The sequence below is a fragment of the Triticum dicoccoides genome, chromosome 2B (assembly GCF_002162155.2).
Source record: "Triticum dicoccoides isolate Atlit2015 ecotype Zavitan chromosome 2B, WEW_v2.0, whole genome shotgun sequence".
Taxonomy (NCBI): Eukaryota; Viridiplantae; Streptophyta; class Magnoliopsida; order Poales; family Poaceae; genus Triticum; species Triticum dicoccoides.
This window is the reverse complement of record NC_041383.1, coordinates 801099671-801117518: the sequence shown is the minus strand read 5'-3', so window position 1 is coordinate 801117518 and position 17848 is coordinate 801099671. Positions and strand designations below refer to the sequence as shown.

The 17848-nt window shown below is 43.2% G+C and overlaps 1 pseudogene; it reads left to right on the top strand.

Annotated features, from left to right (window-relative positions):
* The first annotated feature begins 8538 nt into the window (after positions 1 to 8538).
* On the top strand, positions 8539 to 17594 carry LOC119366434 (annotated as a pseudogene).
* Positions 17595 to 17848: the final 254 nt, after the last annotated feature.

Here is a 17848-nt window from a genome sequence, read left to right as displayed (position 1 = left end):
CCCTCGACTCACATCTGGATCCATAGTTTTTTGTTTGTTTTGTTTTAGTTGCAAGTACATCATCGACTTTGCAAGTTCACCGATTTTCTCCTCTTCTTTTCTTGTTATTCTTATTTTATTTTTCGAAATTTTAATTCGGGAACTTTTGCCAAGTTTCAAGAACCTTTTTTCAAATTTATGAAAAAAGTTTGAAAACTTGTGAACTTTAAAAAAAATCATGATTGTTTTCCATTTTCGTGATTTCCCCTCAAATTATGAGCTTTCCCAACTCGCGATTTTTTTCATATTCGTTATATTTTGGAAATTAAAGATTTTTTTAACTTCATGAACCTTTTTCATTTCCATGATTTTTTTTCAAATTGCAAACATTTTCAAGTCGTTTTTTTCAATTTTGTTTTATTTTATTTTTATGATTTTTTTAATAAACATAACATGCAATCGACATTGTTCGGTAGATAGACGATGATGCTAGTTGCAAAAGCCTAGCAAACTTCTAAAAGCATCACTATAACCGACCACTCTAATGAACAACGTTGTAGGCTTGCTGAAAAACAACGTCTACGATGGCGTACCACCAGCGCATGCTCGCTGAGCGTTACCACACGCTGATCTGACCGATGCTCACTGTACCACCAGTATGGCAGTATTCATACTGTAGCGAAATATTGTAGCGGGGTAGCGACGGTAGCGGGAATGCTTGCGCATGGGCCCACCGCACCGGAACGCGGCTGTGCGCACGCTTTAACTTTGATTTCCCCAATAAAAAGATCAGAGATAAACAAAAAAACAAAAAATATCACAAACAATTCTAAAATCATACTTAGATGTGAGGTCTCACATCTAGATGCGATATAGAGACCCTTTTAATATTTACATCTAATATTTTAGGTATTATATAACTTAAAAGTGTCTTCTAACACCCCGCTTGCCAACCGGAACAAATGACACGGGCTGACTCATTCTTCTATGACCCCGATAAAATTCGAACTTTCAGATTTTAAGCATTTCATCCCGAACGTTTTTACATGGCAACTTTAGTTGACGCGAGGTGGCAACTTTAGTTATTAAGACATGGCAACTTTGTCCCAGTTTGTTTTTTGTCAGAAAATTGCAATGTTTGCCAAGCTCACGTGAACTAAAGTTGCCATAAAAACGTTCGGATTGCCATGCTTAAAATCCGAACGTTCGGGATTTATCATTGTCGTTCTTCTATCGAGGACATATATGTGCATTAACGAAAACTCCAAACATTAGACATTCGCTGATCCTAGAAAACATCGAAAAACCAATGTTAGACATTCGCTGATCCTAGAAAACATCGAAAAACCAATGTTAGACATTCGCTGATCCTAGAAAACATCGAAAAACCTGACTACAAAACTACCAAGCAAAGTCAAAGGACAATAAGTAGATATATAGGTTTGAGTTTCTTCAAATAATTCTCGATGCAAATTCATTTTTCTTTTTAGAAAATAAGGATGACCCCGGCCTCTACATCCGGAAGAACGCAAATTCACTTATGGTAGGGTCGACATCATTATACAACAGTTTCTTGTGACATGACATAATAGATCACAGCGTACACTCCTGTGCGTAGCCACCAGCGTCGCCCCCCGCTAGGGCGGCTTGGGCGGAACAATAATCCCCACCGCCGCCGGGCACAACCAACCTCTCCCTCCCCTACGCCGCCGTTGGAGGAGGTCGCCGGGCGAAGCCCCGGGCGGCTGACGGCGGCGGTGGCGGCTCCCTTTCCTCCCGCATTGCATTGGGTGAGGCGGGTCACTCGTGGCTCAAGGGCCCTCCTCCCTAATCTGTGTCGCGGCGGTGCAGCCGTTCGTCTAGCGACGGCGCAAGGTGGCGGCGTGGTGATGGGAGGAGGCGGCGGAGCTGCGGGCTTCGTGGAAGATCTAGTGGCGCAAGCTGCTCGGTGGGCTTGCATGGTCATGGCGGCATAGGTCACAGTGGCTGGCGGCTTGGCCGATCGGCTGCGGAACATGGCTGGTGGCAGCGGCAATGTTCTTTCTGGATCCCGGGGCGGCGGCCCTGGATGGTGGCGTCTGGTGAAGCTAGGGCTTCCCGCGGCAGCATGGCTTGGTGCAGCCCCTGTCCAAGGCAGATCTGTGACGGCGATCTGATCTACGGATTGGTTCGGATCAGAGACGGTGACGAGCGCGTGGGATCCATCTCGGCGGCTTTCGCGACTTGGCGAGGCGGGGTGGGAGCCCTCCTCCTAGGCTCCAGTGGTGGCACACTCAGGCAGTGGCCGGTGCGCCAGGGCTCCTACGGTGGCACTGCTGTTGTGGTTGGTCGCCGGATCTAGGCGGCTAGATCTGGGGCTTTGAGTGCGGTCGACACGATGCACATGTTGTCGGATGGATTACTTGGGACGGATCCGGATGAAAACCTGGTCTTCAGTCGATGGCCGGAGATTGTGATGATGATGCCCTTATCATTGTTTCCTTCATGAAGGCATCATCGAGGTGAAGCTCCCAACTCCACTCAATACCTCCGAGGGAAACCCTAGATCAGTTGATCGGATGTTGGCGACAATCATGTGTCGTTACCCCCTGGGGTGGGGCATTCTTGGAGGTGCACTCGGCCTCGAGGGACTAGCGGTCAACCTCTTCGGTGGAGCAGTGTCTCTCTCTACATATCCATGGCGGCGGGTCTCGGCGGCGTGGACCAGTGGAGGCTCGGCGTTCAATGTGTGGCGATGGACACACGCAGGAGGAGGATGTTGTCTAGCAGCGTGGTGGCGTCGATGGCAAAGTGGACTGGCAAGGTCGGTGTGTTAGTTATGCTCTGAGGATGGATCGATGAAAGATGGAGGTGATGGCCCTTGCAGCGTGCGGTGCTCACTGGGAATGTGCCGGTCCGATGTGTGACCCAGTCTAGGTACTGACTTGTATGGGGCATCCGCCTTTAGATGTTAGGCTTTGGTGCGATGTCTGTTTGGTATTAGGCCCGAACATTCGGCACCCCTTCATCAACAGGATAGGAGTAGCAACAGGCGTTGCCAAGATGATGGCTTCAGGCTAATTGATGTAATACCTTGTATGGTCCTTGTGAATAATTAATAAAATGGCTGCATGCATCGTTTCGATGCAGAGGCCGGGACCTCATTTTCTAAAAAAACAACAGTTTCTTGTAGATGCATAATATTGCCCAACCATTTAACCATACAAGATATGCATCATATATGTATGCGGAGGTAAATTAATTAATTAGCAACGTACATACAAGGATTGGGGAATAGGTAATAGTACAATGGTATAGGTCATACCAATCGCATCGGCGTCCTTGATTAAACGCTCAGCAACGAGGCACTTGGCGACGAACATGTTCCCGCCTAGCTACAGTCCACATCGCACACCCATGGCATGGAAAGTGGATACTGGCCGGCGGCGCTCGGCGCTGTCAGGCCTGGCGATGTGCGTGCGAGTACTATCTGCCGGCGGCCTGCGAATTGTGATCAGGAGGTCGGCGTGGGGGAATAGAGAAGCAAATAGGGGTAGTGAATTGGGGATGCGATCTCATGCCTCACGAGTCACGATCGTACTGATTGGATGACGTGATTTCCTGCATATGGTGTACTATTTATTTATTTTTTGAGACAGCATATGGTGTACTTGCCTATCCTGCTGCGTCTTTCCCCCGCGACGTAGAGGCTCGATTCAAGATGTACCAACCACCTCTTCATGAAACTTCATATCTATATAAACCTTCTTTACTCGGGCCCCAAATTGTTTTTTTCTGTTTCTTCCTTTTCTTTTTCTTTTTTTCTTTTCTCGTTTTCCTTTTTAGTTCCTTTTCGTTTTCGTTCTTATTTTCTATTCCTTTTGTTTTATTTTTTCCCTTTTTCAAATTTGTGAACTTTTAGAAAAATCAATGAACTTTTTTCTCAAAGTCAATGAAATGTTTTCAATTTTTTGAACTTTTTCCCAAAAAAATTGATGAACTCTTTATAATCTGTGATTATTATTTCTGGAATTCTTTTTTTTCAAATTATTAATTCTAAAGGTCAATGTTTTACCCCGTCAAAGGTTGACCGGTCAATCACAAACCTCTTGATCAGGGAAGCCGGGGGAAGCGTCGTGAGCGATCTCTTCGCAGTATTCTTGGGCCGGCCCAGGTACCCAGGCGCGTGGGCGCTCGTTCGGTAACCTGGCGCATAAGGCGCCACTGAGGAGCTCTCGCCACCAGCGTACAACATATCGGGAGGGGGGCCCGGGGCGGCTGCCCCCCCCCCTACCCCCCTCAGGGCCAGGCCTGTCCACAAGAAACAAACTTATGCCTCTGGCGACGCAAAAAAAAGTCGCTCAAACTTGTTTATTTGAAATTTTTTATCCAAACCTAGTGAAAACAGACCAAAAAAACATCTAAAACCTGAAAACACGTATAGAAAAAAATACGAAGGAAGCGCCGAGCACGCGACACGTGGCAGCTGCTGAGAACGCGCCAAGTGGTATACTCCTTGATTATTTGCTCCTGAAAACACAACGCATAGGACGGGTGGGCTGAGCCACATGCTCCGATACCCCAACCGGCCTCCACATCCTCTTGGGCCTACTGGGCCAGATCCAAATTTCCAGTGTCCAGCCCAGTCGATCGAAACAACGAATTCAATGAGACCACATATCCGCCTCGATCGCCGTCATCTCCACCACCGGCAGCCTCGCCGTCATTGCCACGGCCGACCTTCTTCTCCTGTTGGTCACCATGTTCCAATTACCAACATTGAAATAATCTTGCAAATTTATATCCGGCAAACTTACATTGTGGAAAGGACCACCACCGCTTCTGTTCACCGGTCACTAGTAGAAAAACGACTTTTAGTACCGGTTCGTAAGGACCTTTAGTATCGGTTCTGGAACCGGCACTAAAGAGTGGGGACTAAAGGTCCCCCCTCTTTAGTCCCGGTTCAACATGAACCGGGACCAAAGGCCCACCACGTGGCACGAGGCGCGCCGTGGTCCGGGGGACCTTTAGAGCCGGTTGGTAAGGATTTTATTTATTTATTTTTTGAAATAAAGAAAAAACAGCCCGCGTACTGGGCCGGCACGACCTGCATACGACTAGAAACCCAATCTCTATTTGGGCCAGGATGCAGGCCGGTACGGCCTAGTAGGCCCCACAGGGCAGAAGACTTGCAATAGGCCCACAGAGGCCTGCTTAGAGAGGAGCTCGACACGGTAGGCGCGGCGGGGCTTATAAACCAGTGCGAGCTCCTCTCATCTAGCGAGGTGGGACTAAACATTGTGCACTGCAGGTGGCAGTGCACCACCTTTAGTACCCGTTGGTGGCCCCAGGCGGTACTAGGGGGGGGGGTCTTTAGTACCGGTTGGAGCCACCAACCCGTACTAAAGGGTCTTTAGTACCGGTTGGAGCCACCAACCCGTACTAAAGGCCACCACCTTTAGTACCGGTTGGTAGCTCCAACCGGCACTAGGCCACCACCTCTTTAGTACCGGTTCATGGCGCGAACCGGTACTAAAGGTTCACCACGAACCGGTACTAATGAGCGCCGCCCGCCTGGCCGTTGGAACCGGCACTAATGGTCATATTAGTTCTGGTTCAATTGCAAACCGGGACTAATGAGTTCCACATTAGACCCTTTTTCTACTGATGGGTGCATAATCCGCCGAAACACCTCGATCTGATTATCATCAGTTAGCCCTGTCCTCGTCGTTCACCAGTGTACGATGGTGTCAATGCACGCGGCCACCTCCTCCACCGAGTAACCGATGGCGAGGGAATCGCAAAACATGTCCGAAATTGTGGGTGATGCAACCTCCTCCGCCGCCCAGGCGTCGTCGTCTTCATCATCTGACTCGCCGCTGGAATCAGAAGCTGTGACAGCCCAAAAGCAGCCACGAATCCGTCGGTCAGCCACCAGGCATGTCCGTTTCCCTGGTCGCCCAGCCGGACGCCCTAACAGTCAGCATGTAATCTAGATGTCCTATGGGACATGTATGCATTTGCATTCAATGGTTCGTATGTGTTTTTCTGAAAAAAATATGATCAAATTAAGTACATTTGAGAACTAACTTTAGATGTCTCCAATATGCAGCGACATGATCATTTGATTAGCAGGTGGAGGATGTCCAAAACAAATTTTGTTGAAGTTCGTACATTTTTGCATGTCTTCAGAAGTTTTGATAGAATGTGGGCTTTCTTATTATTAGCTTTCCAGGTATGGACTTGATCATTGAATTAAAAGTTGTTACGTTTCTTTATTTGCCATATCATGTTTTTTCTTCCTTTTAGGCCATGGTAATTATTGCATGGAGCCCTTCTGGATCACTTTCTGCTATATTCGAACCAGCTGTTTTCAGAAATGTTATGACAATATTCGTGACAGCTGCGTTTCTAAACTTCCTTCAAGGTACAGATGCACTTTGAATCTCCGGACCTTTGTGAATCTCGTAACCTTGCTTAGTTGTTTTATTTTAATTTTAAGCGGCCCTTGCTTAATTTCCTTTTGGCTTCTGAACAGAATTCGAAACTACTCTGGCTTTTATTCTGTATTCAGATGCTGCACGGTTTGTATAACTGGTCTCTTAAACTTTTTTCAGCCACACTTGAGATAGTTCTTAACTGGAAGGCTTGGAGGAGCCTAGTTTGCTCGCAGATGATACGGCATATTCTGAAATTTGTTGTAGCGATTGGCTGGTTGATAATTCTTCCAGTGACGTACACAAGTTCTATTCAAAATCCCACAGGCCTTATCAAGTTCTTCAGCAACTGGATCGGCAATTTCCAGAGTCAATCAATTTATAATGTTGCAGTTGCTCTTTACATGTTGCCGAACATTTTCAGTGCCTTGTTTTTCATATTTCTACCAATTCGAAGGAAACTGGAGCATTCAAATGCTCACGTTATTAGATTTCTTTTGTGGTGGACGCAGGTATATTTGATTAGATCTATCTACTTGACTTCTTAGTCGAACTGATTGTAGTGCTCGGTTCTGACATGTTTTTTACTAATCAGCCAAAATTATATGTTGCCCGAGGCATGTATGAGGACACATGTTCACTTCTTAAGTAACTCTCTGTCCCTCTCTGTCCCCCTCCCTCTTCCTCTCCCTCTTACCACCTTTGCCTAAAACTAAACACTTTTCTTCGTAAAATAGGTACACTACATTCTGGGTTCTATTGCTCATATGCAAGCTCGCCTTCAGTTATTATGTTGAGGTTGGTATAATCTAGCCAGTATAATAACATTTTTACTAGTTCAAGTATCACCATGGATTTATGATTGTTTGCTAAGCAAATTTATGATGTAATGGCTAGTATTTGCTCAAAATAATCCAGCAGTTTCTAGTTTGTTTTGCACTTTACTCAAATTTGTGTTCCATCCGTTTCAAAATAGATGTCCTCTTATAGAAAGTCAGCAGTCAACCTTTTTATCTTTGAACACTAACTAATTAAAAAACTCAAGAATGGTTAGATAGAAATTGGTCCATTGGATATTCAATTAAAAATCATTTCCCATACTACTCCCGCTCCGACTGGAGTGGGGTAGGGAGGTGTTAGACATCATAGTGCATGGGACATGCACGGACATCTCCTACAGTCGGCAACACGGATGCTAACCAACTTGATTAATGTATCATGATTCATATGTATTGTAATCTTTGGCTTTTGGCATATGTTGCCCTCCTCCGTGTTCTATATATACCCATGTTGGGCTGTATCAATTAAGTGCAAATCCTAAACGCCTTCAGTTGCTTATTTCCTTCTTGTCCCCGAGTGACCTCGATTTTTTTTTTCCTCTTAAGCAGCTTGAAATACTGAAAGTGTACTGATATTATTTTGTGTTGTGATCACTGTTGGCAGATTTCTCCTCTAGTTGGACCTACCAAGACAATTATGTTTTTGGGACGGGGGAGATACATCTGGCACGAATTCTTTCCATACTGTAAGATTATGTTGTAGTGGTGCTTTATCAAATGTAATTCATTACATAAGGTTTCAAACACTGATAGGATGCTACTTTTTCACAGTGCAGCATAATTTAGGTGTTGTTTTTACTATATGGGCACCAGTTGTCATGGTATGTATCAATTCATGTGTTGTGTGTGTGGGAAAGGGGGGTGGGGTAAATACCAGGCTGATAATTTTAATTTTTCATATAGGTATACTTCATGGATACGCAAATATGGTATGCTATTTTTTCCACAGTATGTGGCGGAGTAAATGGTGCCTTCAGCCGCTTGGGAGAGGTTCGTACCATGTCTATTTTTACCCTTGGGAGTGTTGATGTTTTAGCTACTGCTAGTAAAGCTTGCAGAACGTTTACCTTCCTGCAGATCCGAACCCTTGGGATGTTAAGATCAAGATTCGAGGCAATCCCAAAAGCTTTTGGTAAAAATCTTGTGCCTACACATCGTAGTGAACCAAAGAGACATGAGTAGGTCCAAATTTTCTGAAATTTGTCAGAAATCGTCTTTCCGACATTCTTTTTGGCTGACACAGTAGCTGATTAATTGTCTCGTCTAATATTTGTGTGAAATCTTTTCACCAGGATGACTGGACTTCGCGTATGGAAAAGAAGTTCTCTGACATATGGAATGCATTCATCATCTCTTTGCGAGAGGAAGACTTAATAAGCAATAGGTTTGTTGTTGTTGTTAGTGTTTTCTTTTTGTTAACATGCTTTTGTTGTTGATGTTGGTCTCTTTCTTTTCTTTTTGTTAACATGCTTCTAAAATTGTTTGTCGTTTGCTTCTAAGCGAGAGAGATTTATTGGTTGTTCCCTCATCTGTGGGTGACACTAGCGTTACTCAGTGGCCTCCTTTCCTTCTCGCTCGCAAGGTACGCTCATTTAATTATTCACTTGTTTACCACTCGATTTTGTCTGAGGTAATACCATAATGCTCATGACTATGATGTCTTAGATTCCAATGGCACTTGATATCGCAAAGAGTGTCAAGAAAAGGGATGAAGAACTACTAAGGAGGATAAAACAGGATCCATACACCTATTATGCCGTAATAGAGTGTTACGAGACATTGTTAGATATTCTGTACAGCCTTATAGCAGAAACAAGTGATATGAAGTAAGGCATAACGTGTTTCTTCTAAAAAACTAATTTAGTATGTGCTTATGTCGCTAACTAATTGATTTACTATTCCATTGTTTCATGGATACAGAGTTCTTGATCAAATACGTGAGAGTCTTGAAGAGAGCATACGCAACCTGTCACTTGTGAGAGATTTCCGATTGGATGAACTTCATCTGCTAAGCGATAAATTCAATAAGCTGCTAAGTCTACTATTGGTACTGATAAGTAACGTTCTTTTGATTTCTTAGCAAGAGATATTTTTCATACAATATTTCCATTTCAACACTACAAAAACTGTTCAATCGATTTACAGGAAATTGAGCAAGAGGGGAATGACACTACAATAATGACACAGATTGCCAATCTATTACAAGATACAATGGAAATCATCACACAAGATATCATGAAGAACGGAAAAGGGTAAGACCTATGCTGATTGCCGAAATGTGCACCTTCAGGAATAAGTTTTGACAACCAACTTTCTTGCAAATCCCAATATTTTGAAGGATGAGAACAGAGAGAGTCAACTGTTTGCAAATATAAATCTGGACTCAATAAAGGATGAAGCTCGGAGGGAAAAGGTCGTTTATCTTTTTAGCAACTTATTTCAATACCAGTAATTTCTATAAGTTTTCAAATAGTAGTGTCCTCATTATCTATTGGAATTCTGTGTTCACAGTGTGTTAGGCTTTGATTGTTGCTGACAACTACAGAATCTGCAATTTATGTACCAATAAACTTGGAAGCTCGACGCAGGATGACATTCTTTGCAAACTCACTATTTATGAAGATGCCAAAGGCTCCACAGGTCAGCAGCATGATGTCCTTCAGGTAAGAGACCCAACTTGCTAGCCCTCCACCTTATTCTTTCACCAATCCTTTTTTGTTTCTTGGCACGTAGTTAATTCCCTTTTGAACTGTTAGGTGAACTCACCTATAGATTTCTCTGCTAGTTTTGTTTTTTCTGGCACTTTGATCGTACTGCTCTAAGATTATTTTTTGCTGGAGAATATCCAATTAACAGCATTTCTGTTTTCACATCAGTGTTCTAACTCCGTACTTCAAAGAGGAGGTGCTCTTTTCGACAGAAGATCTTCATAAAAAAAATGAGGATGGGATATCCATCCTTTTCTATTTACAGAAAATATATCCAGGTCATGTATCTCACATTTGTGTAGGTTGATTATCTTCTGCTGTCAGTAAATTCTCACAATGAACTACATGCTAACAGATGAATGGAAGAATTTGTTTGAGCGCATAAAACCTAAGGATGAGGAGTCCCTTAAATCAATGATGGAGGAGATCTCACTCTGGGCATCTTATAGGGGACAAACACTCACCAGAACTGGTAAAGTCACTAACTCTCTTGTGTTGAATGAACGAACATCTATCTTGTTATCTAACTTTGTTTTATTGTGCTAGTGAGAGGAATGATGTACTACAGGAGGGCGCTTGAGATTCAATGTAGTCAAGATAAAAATGGCATTGGTTAGATTAACTTTTGTTTCTCCATGATTTATTTTTCATTTTTTCCAAATACGCCCATGATTTTTGTTCCATTCTTTGCAAATCTGCATATGTTTTTGAGTCCATTAGTATGTTGCAGCTAAATTGGATCGCCAGAGAACTAAATTGGATCGCCAGAGAACTAAATTGGATCACCAGAGAACAAATTCATCCTATCAAGATGGTGAATCCATTGCAGATATGGACCTGGCCATTGTTGATATCAAATTCACCTATGTTGTCTCTTGTCAAGTCTATGGCATGCAAAAAGTATCCAAGGATCCCAAAGAGAAAGCTCGCTATCTGAACATCCTTAACCTCATGATGATGTACAAAATCTAACGCATTCATTTCTCTTAAATATTAAGGTTACTACAATCCATCTGATATTTAAAATGCACAGGTACCCGTCATTGCGGATTGCTTATATTGACGAGGTAGAAGCTCCGAATACAGAGAAGACTTATTATTCTGTTCTTGTCAAAGGAGTGGGTGCCAAGTATGATGAGGTACTTACTGAATATAAAGATAAATATTTTCACTTAACATCATTTGCACAAAATCTTTACCCCAATTTTCTAATTAAAGGTAGAATACTTCATTTATTATGTTCCTTTTCTAGATAATATTTTTAAACAAAAATTACACTTGTATGTGGGTAGTAGTTTCTCATCATATTTTACTCACCGATTGTTGTATACAGACAGAAACTCATGTAAAGCAGCAACTGGCCATCTGTTGCATATGCATCTTTATTTCAGTGACATTTTTATATTTTTGTGCTAAACTTGATTTAGGAAATTTACCGCATCAAGCTTCCTGGCAAACCCACAAATATTGGGGAGGGAAAACCTGAAAATCAAAATCATGCCATAATATTCACCAGGGGAGAAGCACTCCAGGTCATTGATATGAATCAGGTACAGTTTCCATTTTCACATTGTGTGTATTCAGTTTCATGCGTCAACCAGTTTATCAGCTTTGTTTGTCGAAGAAGGCCCAACCAGGCCAACAATTTAGGCTTATGTGGTCTGCAGCTGTGACTTGGTTCACTCCTATGAGTCCTTGGCATCTTCACTCGGATCCATCAGCCATTTGTGAATTGGGAACGCTTGGGTGCGGCGCACCGGCCGAAATTCGGCCGGACGCGTCCACGCACGCAGCGCTCCAGCCTTTCAGTTTGCGACACGTAAGGACAGTGGACCCACCACGTGCGAACCAAATATCATGACTTATCCCTTTCTCTTCATTCTCCTCTGCTCCTTTCTTCCACCTCCAGCCACCGCGGCTCTGCTCCTCCACAACCTCCTCACGCAGCTCACAGGTGTCGCCGAAGGGCAAAAAGCGGAGCTCGCCGCAGTCGGCCTCCATCCCAGGCGCCAGCTCCTCGCAGGCCTCGGCCACGGCCGTGAGCGGCCGCTCCATCCCCTGCCGTGCAGCCACACGGCCGCCGCTGTCACACATCTGCTCGGAGCTCGCCGGTGATCCTAGTAGCTGCGTAGCGACCATGGTGTCGCCTTGGTACGAGCGAGTGCTGTTTTTGGGGAGTGCACGGCGATGTTGCAGTCCTGGCACCCATGGTCGCCGCTGTTGGGGGTGTCGTATCCCAGCGAACCTGCAAGCGAGGCATTGTAGAACCTGCTACAGACCCCGTGTGCTGCAACCGCTAAAAAAAGCTTCAACCTCTATACGAAAAGCTTCAACCGTATATACAGAAAGCTGCAAACCTTCAGTGCTATCGAGGAAAGCTACAACCATTTACAGGAAATGCTACAATCTTTGACGAAAAATGCTTCAATCGAACAATAAAGGAAGCTTTCACCCAGGCGCTGCTCAAAACGAAAAAAAATTCAATCGTTTACAGAAAAGCTTCTATCGTAGAGGAAAAAAGCTTCAACCTTTGAGAGAGAAAGCTACCACCAGACTCTGCACAATCAGTGAAGTTGCAACCGTTCGACAAAGAAAGTTTTGAAATCGTATGTGCAAAAAAAGTTTCAATCGTTTACAGAAAAGCTTCAACCGTAGAGGAAAAAAGCTTCAACCTTTGAGAGAGAAAGCTAGACTCTGCACAATCAGAGAAGTTGCAACCATTCGACAGAGAAAGCTTTGAATCGTATGTGCGAAAAAAGTTTCAATCGTTTACAGAAAAGCTTCTACCGTAGAGGAAAAAAGCTTCAACCTTTGAGAGGGAAAGCTAGACTCTGCACAATCAGAGAAGTTGCAACCATCGCAGCGCTGTTTTCCGGCGAACCGTCGCCACCGGAGCGTGGCCGTCGTGCACTGGAATTGCGAGCGGTGGCACCGGAGCTACAGGGCTGCATCCATGGGCGCACACTGCTGCATCAACGGAGGTGAGAAACGCACAAAGGCGACATATGTGTGGACGGCGACCAGCGGCGAGGGCGGCGACCGGCGGTGAGGGCGACCGGCGGTGAGGAGGCGAGGCGGTTGGCGTGCGCGGAGGCGTCGACCCATGTGCGAGGCAGACCTCCCCCTTTTTCCGTGCGAGAGGTTGAAGATGGGAGGTGGGGAACGAAGGGATCTGACGGCTCAGGGGGGCCAGATCGGACGGCTCGGGCTTGACCGGCCCAACCGTTGGGCCGGTGCGCCGGCGCAGAAACTGGGTACAGCTAACGACACTTGGTCGACATTGTCCAAACACACTCAAAACAGTCTCACTATCCAGTTGTACTACTGGATCGTGTTCATTTGCTGCCGCACACTCTTTTCTGCCCAAAAACACTAAAAGTCATGTTCACATGCAACCATACAGAACAATCTCTTAAATTGTGACATCTAAGTCTTGAGCCCAATGCTGGTTATAATACCAATACCATGCTAGCTGCAAAGAGAAACAACGATAATATGAATTGTGGCCCAGCTGGTCAATATATGCATGTAGGTGTCATAGGGAAACCATGTGGAGTCAGTTAGAACTAACCTATAGGTCCTAAACTATTCTTACATACTGAACTAACAGGACAATGTTAATAAATTAATGGTAACTATTGCCTTTTTACTAGTAGGATAATTACCTCGAAGAGGCATTTAAAATGAGAAATGTGCTGGAGGAGTTCGAGAGTACCAAATATGGACAGAGCAAACCCACTATATTAGGTCTCCGGGAGCATATTTTTACTGGAAGGTATATCCATCTATCCAACGTTCTGTCCAATTATGCTTGTTCATCCATTTATGATATATTTTTATGTAAGTAACATTTTGTTTTTATCTAGTGTTTCATCACTTGCTTGGTTTATGTCAAATCAAGAGACCAGCTTTGTTACGATTGGACAGCGAGTTCTGGCAAATCCTCTCAAGTATGTAACATTATTTTCATTTTCGTAGAGAAACTATTAATCCAATGCTTTTTAGTTAGAATGGGAAAAAATTTGAGTTGGCTGTCAGTTCCACTATCTCGTTTTGGTCAAACCAAGTCCACGACCATGGGAGTATTTGTAATTCACTTCAGATTTAGCTTGCGAGGAATTCATGCCAAAAAACCTTCCTTTACATACTTAAAGTCTTAGACATTAATAAAGTTTATTAAATTATGTACATGCTTAATGCTTTACACTAAATTCGCAATTTGTCAAATACAGTTGTCCTCTAGTAGGAATAGTATAATGTGCTACAAAGAAGGCAAGAACTTTGGATTTGTCTTTAAGGAGAACATAAGTCTGATATAAAAGAGTTAAAGCATTGCTACTTATGGTTAGACAAAAGAGAAGAGCTAAATGTGATTTGTATCCTATTAAGGCCATAACAATTCAAGTTCCAGGCACTTTGTAGCTAAAATGTACTTTTGCTCTAACCACGACTTGAAACTTTGCTGAAATTTATAATAAAACCATGTTTTCATTAAGTGACACTTGTATGTGGCCAGGGATACTCTAGAATCTTGATTTACTTGTAGCTGCTAAGATGGTCCACCTAGTCCTGATAATTTGCTGGGAAGCCTGGTAATCTTGATTTACTCGCTGTGATCTCGTCAACTTATGTCAACTAGACTATTATGAATTCAGGGAATATGAAGGTTTAGTGAGTGGGAAAAGAAAGAAATTCAAGATCGTTTGAAAATTGCTGCACAAATATGTCAGACCATGTTGGACAACCGTACTATGTACAAAGGCAACTAACAGTATTACGAGATGAAAGCAAGGATCACTCAACTTTTTGTCATATTGTTAAATAGTTTTGTTCAATCCTTTCTCATGTTTGTATGTTTATTTATGTATGCAGGATGCACATTTTCTTTTGATCATGAGGCTTTGTGTCCCTCTAACTCATTGTGATGTACCACTGCAGGGTTCGGTTCCATTATGGCCATCCTGATACTTTTGATAGACTCTTCCATATTACTAGGGGTGGCATAAGTAAAGCTTCCAAGACTATAAATTTAAGTGAAGATATATTTTCAGGTAAGTCTACACCTCTTGCCAACATTTTGCAGTTATCCTTTACTGAAAATGCATTTACTGAATTTAATGTTTCTTAGGTTTTAATTCAACAATGAGAGGAGGAAATATCACACATCATGAGTATATGCAAGTTGGTAAAGGACGTGATGTGGGAATGAATCAAATTTCAAGCTTTGAAGCTAAGGTTGCCAATGGCAATGGTGAACAAACATTGAGTCGTGACATCTATCGTCTTGGACGCAGATTTGACTTCTACAGAATGCTATCTTTCTACTTCACTACAGTTGGCTTTTATTTCAGCAGCATGGTAAGAATAAATTAACTTAAGATATCAAGGAGGAACATTTTCCCTAAATAATGCCTAGTCTATCTCCTTTTTGATGCATTTTTTAGTGGACTGTAGGTAGCTAGGAGAGAACCATGGTGAATATTTATTTAAAATCCAAATTATGAGAGTTATTTATAGATCAAAAAATTCTGTGAAAGAAAACAGGAGAATTTGGTGGAGATGATCGAAGTTCAAGCTATTTATATCATCATGCACCAGTATGTTAAAATGGTTAAGCACCAATATCATCATTTGAATGAAAATCAACAATGTTTGGCATCATTAATACGGTTTCCTTAAAATGGTCACTCTCAGGATTTCAGTTAATATCATTAATACGATTTCCTTAAAATGGTCACTCTCAACAGGACAACACTTAATGTGTTCATTCTGCATACAGGTATTTTGGGATACTGACTCCATAGTTCCTCCTTCTGTACTTACAGTCTATGTATTTTTGTATGGGAGGTTATATCTCGTCTTGAGTGGTCTGGAAAAGTCTATTTTGCTGGATCCACGTATTCAGGAGAATATCGAGCCTCTTCAAAATGTGCTCGCTTCACAGTCAGTTTTCCAGCTTGGTTTGCTGCTTGTCCTCCCAATGGTCGTGGAAGTGGGCTTAGAGAAGGGATTTCGCACAGCATTAGGAGAGTTCATCATCATGCAGCTTCAGCTGGCCTCTGTGTTCTTCACATTCCAGCTTGGCACCAAAACACACTACTACGGGCGGACAATTCTCCATGGTGGCGCCAAATACATACCTACAGGACGTGGGTTTGTTGTGTACCATGCAAAGTTTGCTGAAAATTATCGCATGTACTCCCGAAGCCACTTTGTTAAAGGACTTGAGCTGTTAATACTTCTGGTTGTATATCTAGCCTATGGAAGGTCGTACCGCACCAACTCGAGCTTGTACCTATTTGTCACCTTCTCCATATGGTTCATGGTGGCATCTTGGCTGTTTGCACCATTTATCTTCAATCCATCATGCTTTGAGTGGCAGAAGACGGTTGATGACTGGACAGATTGGAGGAAGTGGATGGGTAACCGTGGGGGTATCGGTATGTCTGGAGATCAAAGCTGGGAGGCTTGGTGGAGAAGTGAGCAGGCGCACCTCAGGAAAACCAGTGTTTGTGCTCTCATCTTGGAAATCCTCATGTCTCTTCGTTTCTTGATCTACCAGTATGGTATTGTGTATCATCTCAAAATTGCACGCCACAACACAAGCATTCTGGTACTTTCTCTACATAACTAAGATATGCTTTAATCAATTTGTACTAGTTCATTACAGCCTGGTTGCAGTGTATCCTAATGGATGTATTTTTCATTTCCTATGGATCCACCTCTAGGTGTATGGGTTGTCATGGCTGGTTATGCTGACGGTTCTAATAGTATTGAAGGTAAGGCTTTGGCATTTCGTTTAATTTTGATCAGTTACCTGTCTCCAATGGACGCATAACATTTGGATCTGGATGTTGTACCTCAATTCTCTTCAGATGGTTTCCATAGGACGGCAGAAATTTGGGACAGATCTTCAGCTTATGTTCCGCATCATCAAGGGCATTCTCTTTCTTGGCTTTGTCACTGTGATGGCGGTCCTATTTGCTATAGGCGGCCTAACAATTACTGATGTATTGGCTTGTACTCTCGGGTTCCTACCAACTGGTTGGTGTATTCTTCTGGTGAGTAAAACCCTCTGTTTATCTACTATTAATTTTGAGCTTTAATTTGTATGTATATGCAACAAAAAAATGTCTACCTGCTCATGAGCGTGCGAACAAGCACAGAACCAGAAAACAACACTGACTAATTAATTAATTAATTAATTAATTCTCTACTAGTTAACGGACTGAAAAGCTCATTATTGATCAGAAGCAAACTCTAGTAGCATGTATGCATACATATGTTGAGCCTTCCTTCCTTCTTCGCAGATTGGGCAAGCATGCGCTCCAATGATCGAGAGGACTATACTGCGGGACTCCATCCAGGAGCTAGGGAGGGCATATGACAACATCATGGGTCTCATCCTCTTCCTTCCCATCGGCTTCTTGTCGTGGTTTCCCTTTGTCTCAGAGTTCCAGACACGGTTGCTCTTCAACCAGGCCTTCAGCCGGGGCCTCCAGATCTCAAGGATCCTTGCCGGAAAGAAGGACATTGGGGAGTTCGAATGAATGACCAGTTCATCTTTCATTTCCCTCCCTAGCTAGTTTCTCTGAGATGTGATTGACCTTTAAAGAACGTATGGATAGTAGGCCATGGTATATATTGACCTCGCTCCCATTTATATTTTGTCAAGAAAATTTTACGGTGCATTATAATACACCCGATCATGTGTATTATATGGGCGATCTAACGGATGAGAATAACTGGGCCTTTTTGAGCCCAAGGGTATTTTTGACCTAAAAGTTTTTGTACCTTTAATCGGCCCAATTAAGTCCAGGGGTATTCCCGTCCTAAATTTTTCGATTAAATTAGTTACATTAATAAAACACTTTATTATAGAGGTCCAATCATCATGCATACTCTT